The following is a 21971-nucleotide window of genomic DNA, read 5'->3' as shown; positions in this document are numbered from 1 at the left end:
ACCCCTTAATGTAAACCTTTTAACAATTAATTGGAAAAAAATCAAATGCCAAAGGAAATCAAACGTCGCTTACCTTATGTCTATCAAAACAACTCCAAAAAGCATATGAAATTTTGAATCATTGATTAATTCGGCGCTTCCTTTGGTTGTCGATTGATTCAGTCGTGTATATTATGTTCGTGTGTTTTGCAATTTCGTGCTATGAACATTGATTAGTAAGTAAGATTATATAAGCTAACGTTTGACATAATTTTGTTTTTTTTAATTTATTTATGCATATATATTAACCAAAATGAATCAAGAACCAAGTTCAATCAGAGATATGCAACAAGAAGTCCAGATAAACCATGGAAAGATAGAATAAAAAGAAAGCGAATGAAACAAAGATCAAGTGGTTGGGATTATTTGTTAAGTATACTGAAAAATATGGTTTTCACACAAGCGAGATGTAAGTTTTGTCCTAATAAAACTTTTTCTTGTGATAGTACAACCAATCACTACTAGAAAACAGACCTTTAATGATGCGCTTTTTATGACACGCACCGATTAGTGATACACAAAAGGCGTGCCCTAAAAATAATGTTAGATCTTTAGAAAGTTGAAGAATTTAGGACGCGCATTTTTGCGTGCCCTAAAATCAGTGTCTCACAAAAAAAACACGGAGGGCACTTATTATAAAATGTTTGTCATCTAAACATGTTGTTTTATAATTTTTTTTTTAATGAAACGCGCGTTTTTAGTCAGGGGGAAATGGCATCCCAAAAATTAAACACCCCCCCCCTCCCCAAAACCTATTTGCTCCTCTCTCAGTCTCCCTTGTTCCCTCTACTGATGCCTCCACCTTCTTCCACCGATGCTAATCTTTGAATTAGCTAGAAAGAAACCCTAGGGCCTTCATCTTTACCTACATCAAGCACCTCCAACCCTTCTCCGTTCGTCCAACACAACTCGGGCTTTAATCTGCAAGAAAACCTCCAACTACATCCTCTACATGAAAAAAAAAAAAAAACAAAACAAAACAAAAAAAAAAAAACAAAAAAAAACCTTAATTGGCAGCCACATGTTGACGTGAGGTACCCTTGAGATGAAAGCCTCATTTTGATGTAGAGATCCCCTTGGGCTCTTATGTTAGGGCCGATTTCTCAAACCCTTAGCATCCCAAAATAACCCTAATCTTTCGTTCGTTCATCTTAGTGGCTAGAGAGGGAGTTGTTCAAGTTTTTGTGTAGGGCTGTCGGATTTTTGAGTCACCGTCGAGGGAGAAGACGGAAGAGGACCTCAAGACAAACTTTTCTCCAGCCTAAGGTATCGATTCTTGTTCTTTTCTTCTCCTTCTTTTTTGTTTTTTACGTCAATTAAGCACCACCTACCGTCGTGGCCGGCAGCCTAGGCTACCTACGTGTTTCTCTACCACCACCCACAACCATTAGGTGGTTGTGGTTGAATCTGAAATAGACTAATGCAACATTTAAAAAAAATTAGTCCTAGTGCATCTCTTTCCCATGTGAAAAAGAAAGAAATAGAGTGTAGTCTCGAGAGTGATGCAAGCTGCAATTTGATAAAGCCTTTTTTATGTTCTTGGATTGTCAATTTTAACAGCCTAGTTGTCGAATTTGTCAAAATGACCATTTTGCCCTTGTCTCTTTCATCAACTTATACTTTTTTCATGTTTTTCTCATATATAAAATATCCTTGATTCAGTTGCATTGTGCAGCAAACTCAAGTTACTTACAGTAGTTTTTTGATCTCTCTTATTGTTGATTTTGAGGGACTATAAATGCGATATAATCGCTCGGAGAGCTTTAGCAGACATTGTTTCTTCAACATCTTCCATGCCCGAAAGGTTGTATGAGAAGTCCCTTTACTGTAAGCTTGTTTACTTAAAGTACCGTTTTACCCTCGTTCCATACCAGTTTCTACTTTTAAGTCTAAATAAATCAAGGACCGAGCAGTCAAATAACAAATAGTATGGCAGCCATTTAATAACCTCATAAATACTTGTTAGTGTTGTTATTTAGATCTTATTTAATCTTATAGTTTAATGACTTGATAAAATAATTTATAAATTGTAACAACTTATTTTGTTTCCTTAGGCCTCAAAAATCTGGATGAAATCAAACAACAGTCGCTATCATTAATGCATTGCTAGACCTCGGAATCAAAGCAATAAGTCACGATCATTTTAGGCTTTTCAGCTGTTAACAAATTATAATTTTGTATATTAACATTTGACTAAAATCAAATAGAATAGATAAACTTATATTTATGTTCATTGAAAATTATTTATTAATTTCTGGAAAGATATTCTGATTTTTTTATTTTACTTTTTAGAGAGCAGCTCCATAACAAACGGATATTTTCTCTTTCATGCCAACGGCGGATTGAACCAAATGAGGACATGGGTGAGTTCTTATCCCTCCAAATTTATTATTTTTAGAATTCTTACATGTTACAATTTTTCTATTTTTAGTAAGGGTTAAACCAATATTAATTATTATTATATATCTCAGATATCTACTTTTAATAAAAACCAATCTTATTTATAACGTCAGATATGTGACATGGTGGCTATCGCCAAGATAATGAACGTCACTCTCGTTCTCCCACCTCTTGATTATCAATCTTTTTGGACAGATCCGATGTACTCAATCCTTTCTACTCTTGTCTATAAAGAAATGGAGTATTAATTTACTCTTCTAGAACAAAGGAAATCAAATGAATGAAAAGTAGATGATTTTCTTATATATATGTTATGTGTAGAGGAAGTATGAAGAAGCTGTGTATACTCTTGCTCAAATGGAAAAGAGAGTTGTAATGGCAGAATCTACTTTAGAGGCAACAATGCAATACAATTATGGCCAAGTTAAAGCAGTACAACCAACAGGGTAAGGCTACTTACTTATCTTATATCTATTATTATTATTTATTGCTATATGTTAATGTTATTTTTTTATTAATATATAGGTTAATTCGTCTGGAATCTAACACAGTTGGAAGAAGGCCGGGGATACTTTCATTTGGACTTGGTTATACAAATAGGTTATATAGTTAGGGAAAACCTCTTAATAGCAATGTACAATCAGATCCCCTTAATACCAATGTATTACAATTTTTTGACATGATTTTATTGGATGAAATTGATTGTTTTGGTATATATTTGTTTCCATATTTTTGTACTATGCGTAAATGAGTATCGAAAAGACGTGTCGTAAATGTATATCGTAAATGTTTGTTGAAGTTTATGACATGCAAATGTGTGTCATCTTCTTTTATGACAGGGGCTTTAATGATACGCAATGTGTGTCCTAAACGCGCGTCGTAAGGTTATGACACGCAAATGCGTCTCATCTTCCTTTATGACAGGGCCTTCCTTGACATGCAATGCGTGTCGTAAATGTGTGTCATAATTGCGCGTCGTAAATAGACGACGCGCAAAAGCGTGTCGTTTCTCATTATGGCAAGGCCTTCCTTGACACGCATTTGTGCGTCGTCTGAGCATTTTACGACACGCATTGCGCGCCGTAAAATGCTATTTTTCTAGTAGTGAATGGAACCTCTAGTTTTCTTAAGCATTCTAAGGCATGTCCCAATAAACTCGATCATGCTGCCCAACATACTTTATTAAAATTCCACTCTAATACAATTAGTGGAAAAGAATGAGAATGTTCACTTTCATATTAGAGATACGGCACATGTGAATCATGGACGAGCAATCATTCTTATTTGTTTAGAAAGGGGGTTTTAGACATTTCATGTCAATTGCTTACCCTAGATTTCAATTTCCTTTCGAATATACCTAGATGAAAGAAATAAATTACAACAATGGTTTGCTAGGAATGGTCGACATACATCTCACCACTATACTTGGATTTCATTATACAGAGTGAACTACATGCGTCTTAAAGCACATTTTGTTGATCATGAATGGAATTTATGCAAGAAGGTTTTGAATCTTGTCCCATATTGAGTCACAAAGGGAGTCAAATTGGATAGAAGATTGAATAATGCTTGTTGGATTAGGGGATTGATACATTTTTAACTATCATTGTTTGACAATGCAAGCTCTAATGACACGACTGTAGCTTACATGAAAGAAAGAATGGAACAATGGGGCAGTGATATACCGAAGGGAAAACATATCCACGTGAGATATATTGTACCATATCATTAATTTGACGTTGAGGTTGAGTTCTTGATTCTTTTAGCCCTAAAATGGTCCAAGCTCTCTTATATGGACCCAAGATTGAATCTGAAAAATCCCATAATATTTTAAATTATGAAGAATAGATACTTGAAAATGAAGAACTTGTTGAATGTATGTATTATATCAAATTTTAACATTTAATTTTTGTAAACTTTAATTCACAACTTAATCATGTGCTTTTATTTTATTTTTTTAGAGTTGAATAAGATGACGGAGGATCTAAGCACTCTTCATCAATGTAGGAATCATCTATAACATGAGAAATATGGGATATCTCATTGATGAGTTCTTCTTGATGGTTTCTGACAAATTCATCAACTACCAAAATATTATATCAGATCTTGAATCTGATAATTGACTTTAAGTCATGAACACTGAGATATAATCCATGTCTTATGATCGAGCATGGGCTTGATTAATCTTCCTCCCTATAGCAAGGCTAGAAGGAGTAAGTAATTTTTTTAGAAATGATACATTACATGTCATCTATACACGTTTAGTAAGACTTGTTAAAGGATTTAATCATAATCATGTCAATGATATGATCAAATATTTTATCAATTAGCTATGATTAGATCAATAAGAATATTATTTACCATAACTACATATTCTTAATATGAGATATGGCTAATATATTTCAAGAAAAAACGCTTTAATAGAGACCTATTTGGAGATGTCTATATAGCTTAGCCTGTAGGTTCTCTTAATTTAAGTTATCCTAACAAAATGTGTATGCCTTAAGATCCATTTGTGGATATAAATAATACATATCAAGGTCGGAATCGGCATTTTAATATGAAAATACAAGGTATGCTTTTAGATCAAAATGAAGATAACAACTATGTTTACTAAAAACTAGTGGGAGCGATAGTGGTATTCATAATCTTGTATGACCAAGACATACTTATGTTGGGTTTTGAGCATTCTAACACTCCTAAGTGTACATGCAACCCTAAATACCTTGGATCTATGTATTCTCTATTATACATGCAAATATGAACTTTCCAAGGTATTCATCCTAACTAGCATAATAACATTGATTCATATGAATATATCAAGTTAGAATTACATACCTCTTTGATGTAGAAAGTCTTCATGAAGCTTGAGTGCCTAGTGCCCCAAGTATGACACCTCAAATGGCTCACACAACATCAAATACAAATGGAATGACTTGAGAGAAATTGGAACACTTCATAAAATCGGCTAGCCCTTTCTATCACACATAGTGGCCGATTTTCTCCAAGAATAAGATCATTATATAGTTACACAATTAGGGTAAACTCTAATTGTCATGGCTTTCAGTTTCCTTGGATCTATGGGTTCAAATACACCATGGAGCATCCTATGGGTTTTAGCCCAACTTGATAATCCATGGAGCATTAGCCCACTATACAAGTATGGATGATTTACACAATCAACCCATATATTTAATTAGTCTTCTTTTGATCACTTAATTAATCCTAGATTAATTCTTGATCAATACTAATTAAATAATCTTATTAATATATTAGAACTTATAATATATTAACAAACCTTAAGTGTTATTTCTCTCATTGTAGTCTATCTAAATGCATGATGTCATGCAACCCAAATGGACCATGCTGGGTCGGGTCAAGTCTTACCAATTATAGTTATGGACTTAGACATTAATCCAACAGTCTCCCACTTGGATAAGTCTAAAACTATTATTGCATATGACTTCAAGAACCGACTGGAAATCGTAGCTCTCAAAAGCTTCTGTCGAATTCTGACCTTGCCGATGAACTCTGACCTTTGTCAATGACTTGTCCATTAGATAAGGGATCATATATTCCTCCATTCTAGATATCATATGGACTGAGACATGGATTATAATCATTCTCTCTGTCCATTTGTTGTTTCCCGATTTCCAATTTATGATGACTGACTAATTGAACAAATCAAATCAATCCTGGCCCGGCCGAGCACTTCCATTTGTTATCATCATATCATCGAGGGGCCCACAGATATTGCTTTTATCACGAAGGTAAAAGGAATGGATAAACTTCGACTCATATGGCTTGTTCTACTACTTGTTGAATCATACACAAAGGCATGTTTTATAACATCGAGTTACCAATGCGTTTTCGTGCAATCAATGTATAACCTACTCATAGTAACAACTCATATCTCTAGGTTTGAAGAATATAAGATATTATCGTCTCATGATCACTTGTGATAAAATCCATGAAGTGGTTCCAATGAGCACAGGTTGAATCCAATACTCAGAACTTATGAGCACTCATGAGTGTTGTAGCCCTTTGTCCAACATCTTAGACCTCTACAAGCCAACATGCAAAATGAAACACAAGAATAATTGAATCCAATATGGTATCAAAACCTATGAACAAAAATAAAACATCTTTTATTTATCACCATATGATTACATATTATTCATTGTATAGTGTTTCAGCTATCAACTTTATTCTTGAATTTAAAACAATAGTTGTCCCATGCTCCAAACATGTACACTATGTTTTCTAAACACTAATCATGTCATACACCAAGTATGCATACTATGTTTGTCTATGATCTTTACTTTGTGAAATAGATCAATTGAACATAACTACAATGATCCTCTTTTCACAGTCCTAAATCCTTACTGCAAATGCAAAAATTCCAAATTCATGCGATTTACTGAAATCTGTTAGATTCTAAACTTATATGCATTGATCCTCTTGTAATGATTATGCACAAAGTCACAAGGACTTGACAACAAACATTACAAAGTATTCCAAAGGAGATCAACTCCTTGGAAACATCCTTCTTGCATTAAGTTTCCTTAATCTTACATAGATTGAAAATTCTAACTTTCAAACATTTCCAGATTCATTTTGACTATCACTTCTGAACAAGAGTTGCCTCCTTACAAATTATGTCAATATGGTCCTTCCAGAATTATCAATATACTTCCAACTGTCCTTGAGCACCCAATCTTTGGTAAACCTTAGATTCTCCTTGACAATTGATTAATCCTTTTAGTCATATCCAATTCTAGACCTTTCCCCTTCTTAATGCCCCAGGCATTTGGAAAATTTTAGAAAGGATGAATATAGCACATGTAATCGATCCTATATCTGAAGCATATGGGACATGATTCATGATGTCTCACATAAAGACTAAACCAGTCTTTTGCTATAACATTTCCATTTCTATTTGCGAAGTTCTCATAATTCAGATTATGAAAAGGAATGTCGTAATCATAATTGAATTTTAGAACGTAAATAATGGACTCATATACAGAATTTTCTTATGTTGAGCCATTCCAACATGAAATTCATATATATATCCTTGACTAAATACGATTAAAACCTCAATCTAAGCTTTTAGATTTGAGATGAAGTATAATTTCCTCTCCCTTAATTATAGCAAAACAACTCTTTCCCAATTGAAACTTTTGTTTTCTATAATTAACATTGCTAACTTGCAATACTTATCATAATTATCATGCTCCCACTAACATGATGATTATTAGCATGACACTTATACTCCCACTAGCTTTGACATGTACTCAGAAATCAGCTGACTTTCTTACTAAAGTTCAGATTTCTGATACTAGATTGTTTTGATAAAACTTTATCAAAATCAAACACCTTCCCTTAGATAGCTCATAGGTGTGTCTAAACAATTATGAAGAGGGATGTCGTAATCATAATGGTTAGACCTTTTTGCCACTTCTCACAAGTCCATGTTAGTGTGTCGGTTAACCACACACACTCCATTAACGACTTTGAGAATGCAAATATCACACTTGCTACCTAGCTAAAATCTACTTAGTGAAAGTGTTTCCTCACCATCATTTTCATGAATCGGAGAGAAACCTTATGACACTTAGATTTAATAGTGTATGTGTTCTTATCCATGTGAATTGTCAAAACCATAGTCACAAGACAAGGATAATGACAAATCCAAACTCATATGGATTGAACTCAATCTTAATTTCTTGCCAACTGACAGTTCAAGGGCCTGTCATTGCTTCCAAGTTGTTGTGCAACCAATTGAGAACTCTAAGAACTCATATGCAAAGCCAACTTTAATTGGAATGGGCACAGAATATGTCAACACGATAGGTTATAAACCTCAAGTCGTGTGCTAGTGAAGAACTTCAGGTTTTATTCTTGATTAGTTCTTGAGACTTTCAAGACCTTTAAGACTCCCACTGTCCTCATGACATATAAGACTCTCTTGTCAAATATTCAAGAGATAGTGTGGATTCTAATCAAGACAAACACTTTACACAATTGGCCTTAGTTGGTCTTTGTTTTATCCAAAACATCACAACTTACCAATTTGAAATGTACAAGAGTAGAAAACTTGTACTCTTACATTTGACAAGTGTTTTAAACCTTCTTTAAGACATATCACTAAAGTTACAATCTTAGAGTATAACTCTAAGAATTGTTTTTGGAACGAAGTATGAATCATCTTCTTGATTTAACCACTTCATCAATTCATAACCCCTCTTCTTAACTATCAGAATGCACTTAGAGGATGAATTGTGATAAGGTATCTTAATCATTAAGATTATTATACAACATGATACTAAAGTACTCTCCCATCTTTTCAGATTTGAGAAACTTTTATCCTTCTGCCTAATTTGATTCTTCTCATTCGTTCTGCCATACATCGAAATTTTTCCAATGCTTCAGAATTATACTTAGGCATGTAAGTATAACCATATTTACTAGACTTAGTAAACCATGATGAATAGTCTTATCCATCTTTTGTGGTGGATATTGGCCAGTGCACAAGAATGTGTACTCGATCCCTTAGTCCTTTACTTGACTCACACATCCATGTAAACAAGTAGTTAGTCTTAATTTTTCCAATGCTTGAAAGTTCTCATCCATCATGCTAAACAACTTGCATGATTCCAAGTCTCGATCCAACTGAAACCTTGGGTGACGAGAATCTTTCCTTATTTGGTAAATTTAGACATTACCACAAATGAAAGAAACAAATTAACTTTCCAATATTGCTATCATTGGAATCTTATAAGAAACAATTTTCCACAAACGCCATTGTAAGGATATTTTAAATAAAATCAAAAATTTTCCTTTTATTTAAAAACTTTGCGTAAAACTATCCTTACAGTGAAAAAACACATGAAAACTTTGTTGTTATCTATTCCTAATCAATATATCATAACTCCTAAGAAGTAGCTCAAGAATCCGATCTTCAAACTACGCGATAGAAATCCATCTACGCGATCAGATTCAGCATATTCTTTCTCTAAGTTTCTTCATTTTTCTTTGATTCTTAAAACATCAACATGTGACCCAGTCACATCATGTATCAAGAATCTCATAATAGAAACTTAGCAGAGTTAGACAGTGGACTTTACCTGAAGTAGATTCAAACTTCTTGACTTGATCAACCTTATGATCTTTCAGGTAAATAGGCAGCTTTGCAACCAATGCCTCTTCCTTTGGAAAGAGAACCATATGGACTCTCTGGGAATGGTGTATTGGACTATCACAGACTTTCCTTTCTCTTTACCATTTGGTCAACCGAGTTGACTATGGTCGATCCCTTTCCGTTGGGAAGAGAGAGCTTTACTGGATATCCAATGTCATCATTATCAATGTCCATAAAGTTTTAGGAAGTTGATCTTAGCAAATAGATAAGATCATTAAGGGTCTTGTCATAGTCTGTTTCATAGGAGTCCCAAAGGAACTCACTATGTGACTTAGAAAGTAGTTGAGCCACCAACTTTCTCAAGACTTTGACACCCAACTCTCTCGGCTTGTCAATATGTGACTACATCTCCAAGATGTGATCACACATAGACCTTTGCTTGTCAATAGGGCTTGAGTGACCTTAAACTTTTCAGGAACTTGTGGGTTAGGGAGAATAATTGGAGGAGGTGAAAGAAGTATGATTTCCATGGGACATCATCTTCATTTAGGAAAGCTTGTTTCAAGAGATTTAGGAAGATCATAAATGTCTAAACCAGACATCTGTTGGGAGATATTCAAGATAGTTGATTTAAAGTCCTTAATATAACACCCAATATGAAATATTAAGGTTAGGATCCAACACAATACTTTTATAACTTGGAAGAGGGATGTCGTAATCCAAGCTATAAAATATTTGAAGGTAGGCGAATGATGATTCACCAATTTCCACCATGAAAACGAAATAATTTAATTAGGTTTTACTTGGATTTGAAACTCCTAGATCTTTTGAGATTCATTGAACTGTTCAATGGCATGTTTAAATCTCGAGTGTGCCCTTCAGGTTTTGTGACTGGGATGCCGAGGATCACAAAACAAGGTGTGAAGTCACCATGCAAATTACTTGGTACCCTTAAGTGTTTACCCCTCAATCGATGTGTCGGTTAACCACACACGCTCCATCGATACTGGGATAAATATTAAGTTACCCTTTGCCTACCTTGTTAAATACAAGTTAGTGTGCCAGTTAACCACACACGCTCCACTAACAACTTAAGCAAAGTGCAAAGTGCAAAGTGTAATTTCATGTTTATAAAAGGTTTAGTTACTTAGTATTTATCATTAATACTTTTAATGAAGGGAGAATTATAGTCCTTGTCCTACCCGTTCGACTAACGACCCTCCACCAGTCAAGGAAGTGGTGGGTGAGAGTGGACACTCATTAAACTGTCATTTTATAGGCAGTAACCTTATACCCCCTTATAGACCGGCTTCGTGAATGAGGCCTACTAACGGTAAGACTGACTTACTCTTATACATATATATATATATATATATATATATATATATATATATATATATATATATATATATATATATATATATATATATATATTATTAACTTATAATATTATAAAGTATAAGGGTTGAATTTTAACTTTTAAAATTCTAAGGGCTAACTTGGAATTAAAGTATTCATAAGTGAAAATTTTTCAAATTCCAAAACTTCAGGGCAAGTTTTGAAACTCTTCAAAACTAATTAATTCCATAACTTATGTGTTTAAAGTAGTTTTAATTAAAAGACTCTTCAAGTTCCATCACTTGAGGACAAGTTATGGAAGACTTTAAACTAATAAAAGAATGTAACTTTTTTTTATTTTGTAACTTATGGAATTAATTAAGGTTACACATTATTACTTAATGAAGTGACTCTTGAACCTCCATAACTTGAGGACAAGACTCTTCACTTTTGTAACCATTGTCAACTTTTATGAGTTTTTTATGAAACTTAAATGTGACCTTTCATGTAACTTGAGGACAAGTTACACAAACACATTTTAGAATCATCTCTTAGATTAAAATGGATTGAAAACACATAATCAATTAACTTATCTATTAATCTAAGCAACTCATATGAACAAGATAATTCAAATCAAACTTTTTCATGTAATTAGTCTAAACCTTAAACTAATACAAAACATGAATCTATTGATAATTATCTTTGAAATTGGATTAGCATGAACATTACCACATCAAAAACAAGTTTATAAGTCCAAAAACATCTTAGGGTAATGTTCCTAGTCCAATTCCAGCCAAAACAATCGAATCAATGTTGTCTGGGGGTCCAACTCGTTGAGTGCACGAACCAACTCGGCGAATTGGATGCATTTTGCCTTGGACTCGGCGAGTCCATCAGTGGACTCGGCGAGTCTGCTGAGCATACAGCATTAAAATTCGATTTTTAAGCTAATTTTGCAAGTATAACAAGAAAACAAGCCTAGGCTCTGATACCACTGTTGGGTTTTGAGCATTCTAACACTCCTAAGTGTACATGCAACCCTAAATACCTTGGATCTATGTTTTCTCTATTATACATGCTAAATTCAAATATGGAGATGATAGTATTCACAAAATTCACATAAATTAAATTTAGTCAGACCCATTAATAAAGTTCTCCATTTAAGCTAAGTATGAATGGTCACACTTCAGCTATATGACTTCATGATTCTAGAAATAGGATTTTTATTTGGATTTAGTATTTGGATATTGGAACATTAAGAAAAAAATTATTATATTGTTTTGATTGTAACGTCCCAAAATTTAAGACCAAAAATTTCATTTTTATAATAATAAAACTATAATCCAAAACATTTTCATAAAACCATAATGAAATCAGAGTGTGTTAATAATCATCCAAATACATCAGAGTCAAATAAAAGGCGGAACAATACGGTGTGTGCGATGTGATCATCCTGACCTCTTCCCCTTCGATCCGGAAGTGCCTGAAAAATAAACTGAAAACCGTAAGCACGAAGCTTAGTGAGTTCCCCAAAATACCTCATACCATACATATCAAACATACAATGGGCCATGCCCAACAACCATCGGGCCTCCCCGGTATCGACCCCGCATGGAACATATCTGTCAATAACATGAGATGGGCCTCCCCTCATCACATTCATCAGGCCCCGCCTGGCATCGGGTCCCGCCCGGCATTCATACAAACACATAAAACACATGCAAGACTTACTAAGACAAATAGCATATAATACGCACATCAACCCCCACCTGGCATCAAACCCCGCCCGGTATACATATCACATACTACACATGCAAGAGTCACACAGACAACTAGCATCCTAATCATAATAAATCATGGGTCAGCATTGGTAACTTCGACCTGCTAAACACTGGGAGGAGACTCACCTCAAACTGTTGAAAATCAGATAAATGTGCGGAGTGTTGATCTGGAAAGTCCCCACACTAAATAATCAATAAAACCCCAATTAATAATTGGGTCATAACCATAAATAGGAATCTATTTCATTTGACCAACTCCTATGGTAAAAGACCATTTTATCCCTTCCTTACTTGGCCCAATAACCGAGGCCCCATCCAATGGCTCCAAAAGCCCAATATGGACCAAAATCCTAAATGATGACCAAAGCCCATACATGGCCCAAATCCAGGGAGACCCAAAGCCTAACAATGGCCCAAATTTAGAAGGTTAGTGGCCTAACAAGGCACATAAAATCTGCAAAATATTTACATAGCAAGGGTCAAAAATGAAAGTACCTTGAATCGGGTGTTACATTGATATATTGGGATATGATCATCACATCAATATTTGTTGTGTTCTATATTAACGTGTTTAATCCATTAATAATATTATTATTCTAAAATTTCATAGTCGGTCATAATTATGGGAGCAATTATGAAGTAAGACTAACATGAACTGGATTGGTTGACTTCCACACGATGAAAGTAGGCAAGGTTTTGTAACCAAGATTCATAAGTACTTGTCAGAGAACTAGTATTGGACATGACCTGTACCAAGATCACCTCATGGATTGCTATCATGAGTGATACTTGATTAAGGTACTATCTTTGTATCCATAATACCTAAGATATATAATGGGACTTAAGTACAGGGACTGTTGTGATTTGATGTGGTCAAATGCTTATCTTTAACCAGGCAATTATAAAGGCCATTGTCAGGTGTGATGTGAACAATGAAAGAGGATTATGTAGTCAAGATGGGATTTGTTCATCTTATGTGCTGAGAGTTTGACATCTAACGCGTGTTACCCAAAGTTGAACACCAAATGAGATTGATTGAGATCCAAGTCTCGTGTTCAACATGATGTCTGTAACAAAGGGATAAAAGATAAACTTACCTTATACATCAGTTGAGACTTTGAGATTTTAGGAATTGGATGTTAATAGAATGGAACCAAGTCATATATTATTGGGGGCAGTGAAATGTTACCAAACGTTCACCAATGTCTATATCAATCTAGAATGAGTCTTATGCAAGTCGGAGATTGAAAGATCTATATGCCCAAGAGTCATTATAGAATGATGTAGACAGATAATATATGATCCTAAAGGGTCACACTAACAACTTGATGCAAATATATTATTTATAAGAATTTGATCGTTGATAAATAAATATAACCCTTGTAATTATTTGGAAATTATTTATTTCATGGAAATATTAAGTATCAAAATAAATCATAAGGAATGATTTTTATAAGTTGTGTGTGTATATATATATGTATATATATATATATATATATATATATATATATATATATATAAGGGTTCTATTATATATAAACCAAAAACACATGATTTATAAATAAAGGAAAGATTTATATAGTTGTGTACGTTCTTGTTTATATATATATATATATATATATATATATATATATATATATATATATATATATATATATATATATATATATATATTAGAGTTTTGTTATATATATTTGTTAGGTGCATTTCATGTACCCATTTTGTAGCTTTATTTCATAAAAGTACATTGCATATAGGCTTAAACTCATGCATTTTGCATGTTTTTCGGGATTTTTCATGATGCAATTTCATTCAAATATTTTTGTGATATTTCAGGGACTTTTGGAGGTAGGCTATTGTTGGAGGAGGTAAATAAAAGTTGCGGACAAAATTTCAGGACTTGCGGAGCACCGAGGAGCAAGATATCAAAGAAATGAAGATTTTGGCTTTACAGAGATTTACACGGCCGTGTAAATGCAAGCCTTGCGTTTACGCGGGCCGTGTAAACGTAGATTTCTGCGCAGTATATTTTTGCATTTACGCGGGCCGTGTAAATGACAGTGTTAATTTACGCGGGCCGTGTAAACGTAAATGCGGGTTTTAAAGCAGTTTTTCACCATTTTTAAAGGGGGGGAACCGACTTTTTACTTGAGGGGGTCGACTTTTGGAGTAGAGAAGGCGATTTCTTGAGGATTTTGGAGTTGATTAACACTTGGGAACATTTGATTTCATTTTGTAAGAACTTTAATTTCATTTTCTAGATTTGTGATCTTGTTCTAGTCATGAGTGGCTAGAACCCTAGTTTCTCCAACTTTATGTCTTGACTTTTTAGTTGTGATTTCAATCATGTGATTTGATGTTTACTTCCAATTCCTACCTAGTGAATTTGATTTTGTTTCAATTGAATGTTTGATTCTAATTGTAATTCTTATTGGCCATTTGAATTAGGGTTAGGTCATTCAAGTTATCTAATTGCAAAATCCGTAATTGTTTTGTGAATTGGACTAAGTAACAAACACTAAATTGATTTCCATTGAATGAATTTAGTGTAAATCTTATTCACATACTCTTAAACTCCCAAGCTTGTGAGGAGTATTGGGTGTTGTTGGGAACATTCACATAAATCTTATTGCAACCTTTTGATTTCTATCTAAGAGCTTGTTTAGACTTAAATTAGAAGGTTAGGTTATTTTCAAAGAGCTTGTTTTGAATTTGACAACTTGGTGAATGGGAAGTGTTAGAACTTGTTAACACTTTCAAGTACCAACTTAGGTGAAATTGAGTAGATATTATTTCATCATTGGAATCACATTGTTAAATTGTCTTGCATAGAGTTGGAGTTATCACAAATCCTGAATTTGTTTCATTTAATTGATCATTTACGTATTGCTTTATCCACTTGTTTAAATCATTGCATACCAACCCCCCCATTTATGTGAACATTATTGTACCTTCCGCAAAAAAGGTATAAACACTTGTCCCGTGTCTCTGTGGATTGACCCTACTTACCTTGTAGTACATTATTAGTACATAGTAGTAGTGTTTAAGGAGTCATTTGTACCCTTTATTTGTTGGGTTTGACACACCTAACAATATTCAATGAACATCACTTATAAATAAAAGAATGATGGAAAGCCTTTCATTCTCCCCAATTTGAAAGAAAAAAAACATGGTCAAGGATAAGGAATGGTTTCTTTGTACTTGGATACTTATTATATTAAGAGGAACATGCTTTGGAAGCATGCTTTCTTCTCAATGATTAAGTATGATAAAGAGAGGATATTACATGGGAGATATACATGACTTGGAAGGGTTTTAAACTATTTATTCTTCATGATATTTGGTTGCAGCATTGCTTCTCTTTCTCCACATAAAAGTCGTGGATTTACATGATTTGGAAGAGATAAAAGATTTACTAGTTTAATCATAAAGCCATACCACCTTTTTAGCCTTTTTGTTAACTGGTGAGATGGTGTCAAAAGACAAATAATCAATGGATAATGTGTCTTCTTGAAAGTGTTTAAGATACCATTTTCATTTCATTTTTTTACTAGTGAAATTCCGAATTTCTCTATCCCTTTCTCTACTATTTCTTTCATTCTTAAAGTGTTAATCATTTGCATGAAAGAAGGTTGATATTTTACTTGCATATCTCTTTAAGTTAATACTTGGGTTATTAACTTATATCTTAAGAGATTCTTTCGTTACAAGAAGAAGACTAACATCTTATCTAAGTCGCGAGTTCCATAACCATACGATAAACTGGATATGGCGCGTAACGAGGCCAGTATCATTTATGACTTTTGTCACCTGTAGACCTGTCGGTCCCACTGTAGCTAGCAACAAGGTGTGGGGTAGTCAGTCCCGTATAGATCTATACAGTCAAGTCACGTTCTCCCTCCAGGAGATTCTGGTTATAGGGGCGGTCCTCCACTCGCGTATCTTCGTGGAGTGTTACTGAGGACGTGCTCTAATCTTAAGAATAACGAATTTACAAGTAATAATACGGAAAAATCCTATTTTATGAATGGCATGAAATCCTTTGTGAAATATAAAATATATCATTTTATAATGAGTTTCACGAGTTTCTCTGTTTTAGTTTCGAAAACAAACTCTACAAGTTAAACGGTTGGTAATACGATTTCCTGTGTTAAAAGCATGCTGAACATGTAAACGTTTCATACGAAATAAAAGGTTTTGAGTACAAGTATCCTTGTACTTTTGCTTGTATTCCCCCCCCCCCCCCCCTGAAAACATGAAAAACACGGAAAAAGGTATAGGGGTATGAACTCACCAGACGAGAATGTGTCGGGTAGGATGCTAAGTGTCAGTTTAGGGCTTGAACACGCGCGAGGATCCTATGTAACATGAGGAGATACATAATTGTATCTAATTAGACTTTGAACCATTAATTAAGTAAGATAATACACTCCGATGCATGAAAACACTTTATCTCAAGTGTTGGAAGTGGTACAGGTTGCATCTAAGGAGTGTAGGGCCTAGATAAGGAGTTTACTCTTCGAATGTAAACCCTTAGGGGTGTTTACGGACCAAAGACCATATCCCCCATGAGTTTACGGCCGTAAACTCATGGGTGGAGTGTTTTTTGGTGTCCAATGGTCTTATAATGCACAAGGGAAGGTTCTAAGGTTGAATCAAAGGCTTAGGAAGTGATCGGGACTTGAAATGACCTTGGAAATGGAGTTTATGGTTCTTGAAGGACCCTTGGTGAGTTTATTGCCGTAAACACATGAGTTTACGGCCGTAAACACATGAGTTTACGGCCGTAAACTCATGCTTGGTCCATTCTTGCATGATTTTGGGTTTCAAATGAAAGGATACAAGGTTTTAGGCACTTATGCAAGCTTTTGGAGGTGTTTAAGGGCATTTAGACACCTTAAAAAGGTGTTTACGGTTCATGAATGTTCATGGACCGTAAACTCATGTTTACACCCATAAAGACATGATTTTGGGGTTCTAAGTTCATGCATGCAAATTTCTAAGTCATAGCTAAGCACTAGAAAGGATTTGGAAGGGTTTTGGGGCTTCAAAACCCACTTATGGGAGTTTACGGTTTTGGGAGGTGTTCCCCAACCGTAAACACAAGTTTTTGAGAGTTGTGAATGATGTAAACACATATTTGCATGCTTAACAAGTTAAACAATAAGCTAGGATAGATCACTTACGATTTTGGAGCTCGAAAGGGGCGTTTTTGGATCAAAACTCGAGTTGTAGAGAGAGAGTATAGAGAGAAAGCTATGAGGGTGGGCAAAAGGTTTCAAAAGATGACCACTCAACCCATATATAGGGTTTGAGTTTGTGGCCAGGTGGGGATCTACCCAATACTGACGTTAAACGGAGTTTATGGTCGTACCTGATTAAATGGTTGTAACCCGACTTGGTCGTAAACTAGAAATTTTCTAAAGGATTATCGAGGGTGTTTCACGTGTTTTTATTTTGTTTCGACACTTAATAAAATAAAATAAAAACATTAATTGATTTGCCTAACCCAAAAGTTAACGGAAAATTTCAATAAAAATAAATTTTATTAACGGAAATGGGTTACAGTGACGGAATAAATTTCGGGTTGTCACATCATCCCCCCGTTTGAGGAAATTTCGTCCCGAAATTTAGAATGAAGATACAAATCATGGATTTGGAAAGAGATGCGGATATTTCTGTTTCATTGAGTCTTCGCGCTCCCAAGTGAATTCGGGTCCCCGCTTGGCATTCCAGCGAACCTTCACTATCGGGATACGGCTCTGTTTCGTACGTTTGATCTCTCAATCCATGATTTCGATTGGTTCTTCCACGAAGTTCAGGTTTTCGTTGATCTTGATTTCATCAAGAGGGATCACGAGGGTTTCGTCGGATAGGCACTTTTTGAGATTAGAGACGTGGAATACAGGATGGACGTTGCTAAGTTCTTGAGGTAGTCGGAGTTGATAGGCTACGGGACCGATCCTAGCGAGGATCGAAAGGAACTAAATAACTAAAGTGGACTTCTACTATACATTCTTCATAAACTTCCAACCTCCCAAGAGGAACTAAAGTCTCCAAATGTTATATTCTTTTCTTCCTATGTTGTATTAATCTTTTCATGTTTGCAAAATGATATTTGTGGGTTAAAATTGTTTTAGTTTATTCAAACATAAAATTGCTTTTGTAACTAAACTTGTAGTTTTAACTATTTATTTTTAACTATTTTTGAATAAAACCAAATTGTTTGTTGAATGTTGGTTTGTGTCTATCCATGATTTTATGTCCATTGATGAGTTTTTAATTTATAGTTTTTTATAGCAATTTTTTGTTGTTGAACTAATGAATCTTAAGATGGGGCCATCAATTTTATGTTCAATTACTTTTATGCTTTCCCGATTATGTCCAATATATTTTTAATTTTATTATCCAGCTCAATTTGATGTATAGTGTTTATATATATTCTTTGAAATGTAGTTATCTCCTAGAAATTGAATTATAAAACCAATCCAATTAATTTGGTTGGTTCGGATCTGATTTATTTTAGCTTGAACTATTTAGATCAACATATTAAATACTAAAATCCTTTTGGATTTACTTGATCGGATCCAAATGATCCATCCAAACAATACGCATAAATGCATATATATATATATATATATATATATATATATATATATATATATATATATATATATATATATATATATATATATATATATATATATATATCCTCCTTAATAAATGAAGGTTTTTTTGACACATGTCAACCTCTCATTAATTTTAACACTTGTCATTTTGTGGTATTTTTGAAATAAATATTATCCACTTGTCAATTTTTGATTTATTTTAATTTTTAAAATTAAAGTCATATACTTATATATGTAAGTATTAAATATGATATATATGATATTAAATTGCAATAAATATGTATCTTCTTTATTTTAAAGTTATACATTAAAAAATATTTTATGTTTACATTTTAATGGTTAATTTTTTTTTTTTAAATCAACCCGTGTAATACACGGGTTTCACACCTAGTATATATATATATATATATATATATATATATATATATATATATATATATATATACTAGGTGTGAAACCCGTGTATTACACGGGTTGATATATATATATATATATATATATATATATATATATATATATATATATATATATATATATATATATATATATATATATAAAGAAGGTTATAACAACAAAATCATGATCTAATCATGACCTCCAAGACCACATGGAATGGTTGGGAGTATCACAACTCCACCCCATGCATCACTAACAAGGTGGAGATCAATCGAACTTTGCCACCAACATCATGGAAATGGTATATAGACTTCTAATCATGAACTTTAAATAGAAATTGATGTGATTTTACTAGTTTTAAATTTATAATAAGAAATACCACAACTGGGCAAGTGCACCTAATCACATAAAAAATATAGTTAGGGTAAGAGACCGGTTTGTCGAACACTTGGGGAACATGAATGATTTAGTAAAGGATACTTAATTAGTGGTCAATCATAATTAATAAAATTTGGGGGGGGGGGGGGGGGGGGGGGGGGGGGGATGAGGTTATAAAATACAATTTAAGAAAAACAAAATTTAGCAACAAAACTAACTAGAGAACAAGATTTCTGAAAAAAAAAATGATAAAGAATACTTACATTTAGACATGATTCTCCCTAACATTATGGTTGATTCATACAAAATGCAACAAATATTGGTCATTATTCACTGATTCTGAGTTGATTAGATCCATTGGTCTATTCACTAATCCTAATGATACAAGGACTATAATCACAATGGTCCTATAAACTAATCATCCCTAAATCAGTCTTTATTTTCTCATGTAGGACTTAATTTGGTAATTAATCTCAATGGTCATCATAATTTATTTATGCATATAGTGGTCATCTAATGCAAATCGTTTACATTAAATCACATACAAATCCACTCATCTTCTTAATCGCCTTCCAACCGCGCATAGGGTAGTAAATACTTGATGACACCCATGGAACTCTCTCGAATCCATATCTAACAAAATTTATAAGTAAATTACTTTCAAATAAAAAACTAAAACTTTGTTTATATTATTTAAATCATTCCTTGAATGGAAAAAGAAAACGAGAGACATGTACTTAAATGGTTGGGTGGATTCGTTATTCTGATGACGATTTGCATGCTTATGTATTTTTTTTAAATATTTGTGCATCTCAACAGAAGTGTTTGGCCACAAGAAAAAAAAAAATCCCTCATGCATATCCATTATACAAAGAATTAAATCCTCGACCACTGAAAAATATGGTCAAGACAATTCAATTCAAATAACTAACTGTCAAAGAGTTATATGTTTGCTCTGGAAGCATCGTGGCACGAACATTGATTCAACATTGGTCATTTCCTTATTTTCTGATCTGCCAAATTTGAATCTGGTTAGTAAGCAAAAAATTTAACATTCACATTACCCTGTAAACAATGAGTGGGTCTACCCAACATCCATACGTGGTGGACCAAAATAACTCGAGTTATCTTCCTTGTTAAAGAGTTTATTTGCATTCATCTGACCACTAAATGTGTACACATGCTACATTAAAGATAACAAATAAAATGTTAAAAACAAATAAAAAATTAGTTATTAATCATTTTCTAAAACAGATTTGAGTTTCTTGCAGATCCTAGCTGCGAAATCTTACCTTTTTCTAAGAAAATATTAGATTATATGTGTTTTTTTCCTGATAGATATGGAAAAATAGATTTTCAGGTAGAAAAACGTCAACGCGTACTGTTTCAGGTAGAACGTCGTCGTTTTGTGTCATTTTTCTTTGCAAATATTTGTGTGTAGCCTGTATGAGTTTTTGAGAGAGAATTATTTATGGTTTGCGAAAATCAAAAGTAAAAAATGTGAAAATAATTTTTTTACCTTAAATAAAGGGTCCATAATAGACCCGTAATTTCGTCTCATTGTGTGATTTTCGAAGTCCATAAAAACTTCTCCGCAGCCCATATATAATATTTTATTAGACATGTTTTGTACCAAAAATAATATTTTATTAGAAAAAAAATAGATTGTCGCGGATGGGAGGAGATTTTTGCGTGTCTTATCTGCAAAAAAAATAAATAAATAAATAAATAGCTATTTGGGTATAATGCCTAATTTTTTATTTAATCTTAAAAAAATAATAAATAAAAATAGACTTATTTGTCTTTTTCTCATATATTATGTAATAATATAGAGGTTACTTTTGCACATGTTAAAAAGATAACCCCATC

This window comes from Lactuca sativa, chromosome 2 (genome assembly GCF_002870075.4).
Source record: "Lactuca sativa cultivar Salinas chromosome 2, Lsat_Salinas_v11, whole genome shotgun sequence".
NCBI classification, from domain to species: Eukaryota; Viridiplantae; Streptophyta; class Magnoliopsida; order Asterales; family Asteraceae; genus Lactuca; species Lactuca sativa.
This window is presented reverse-complemented; position numbering follows the sequence as displayed.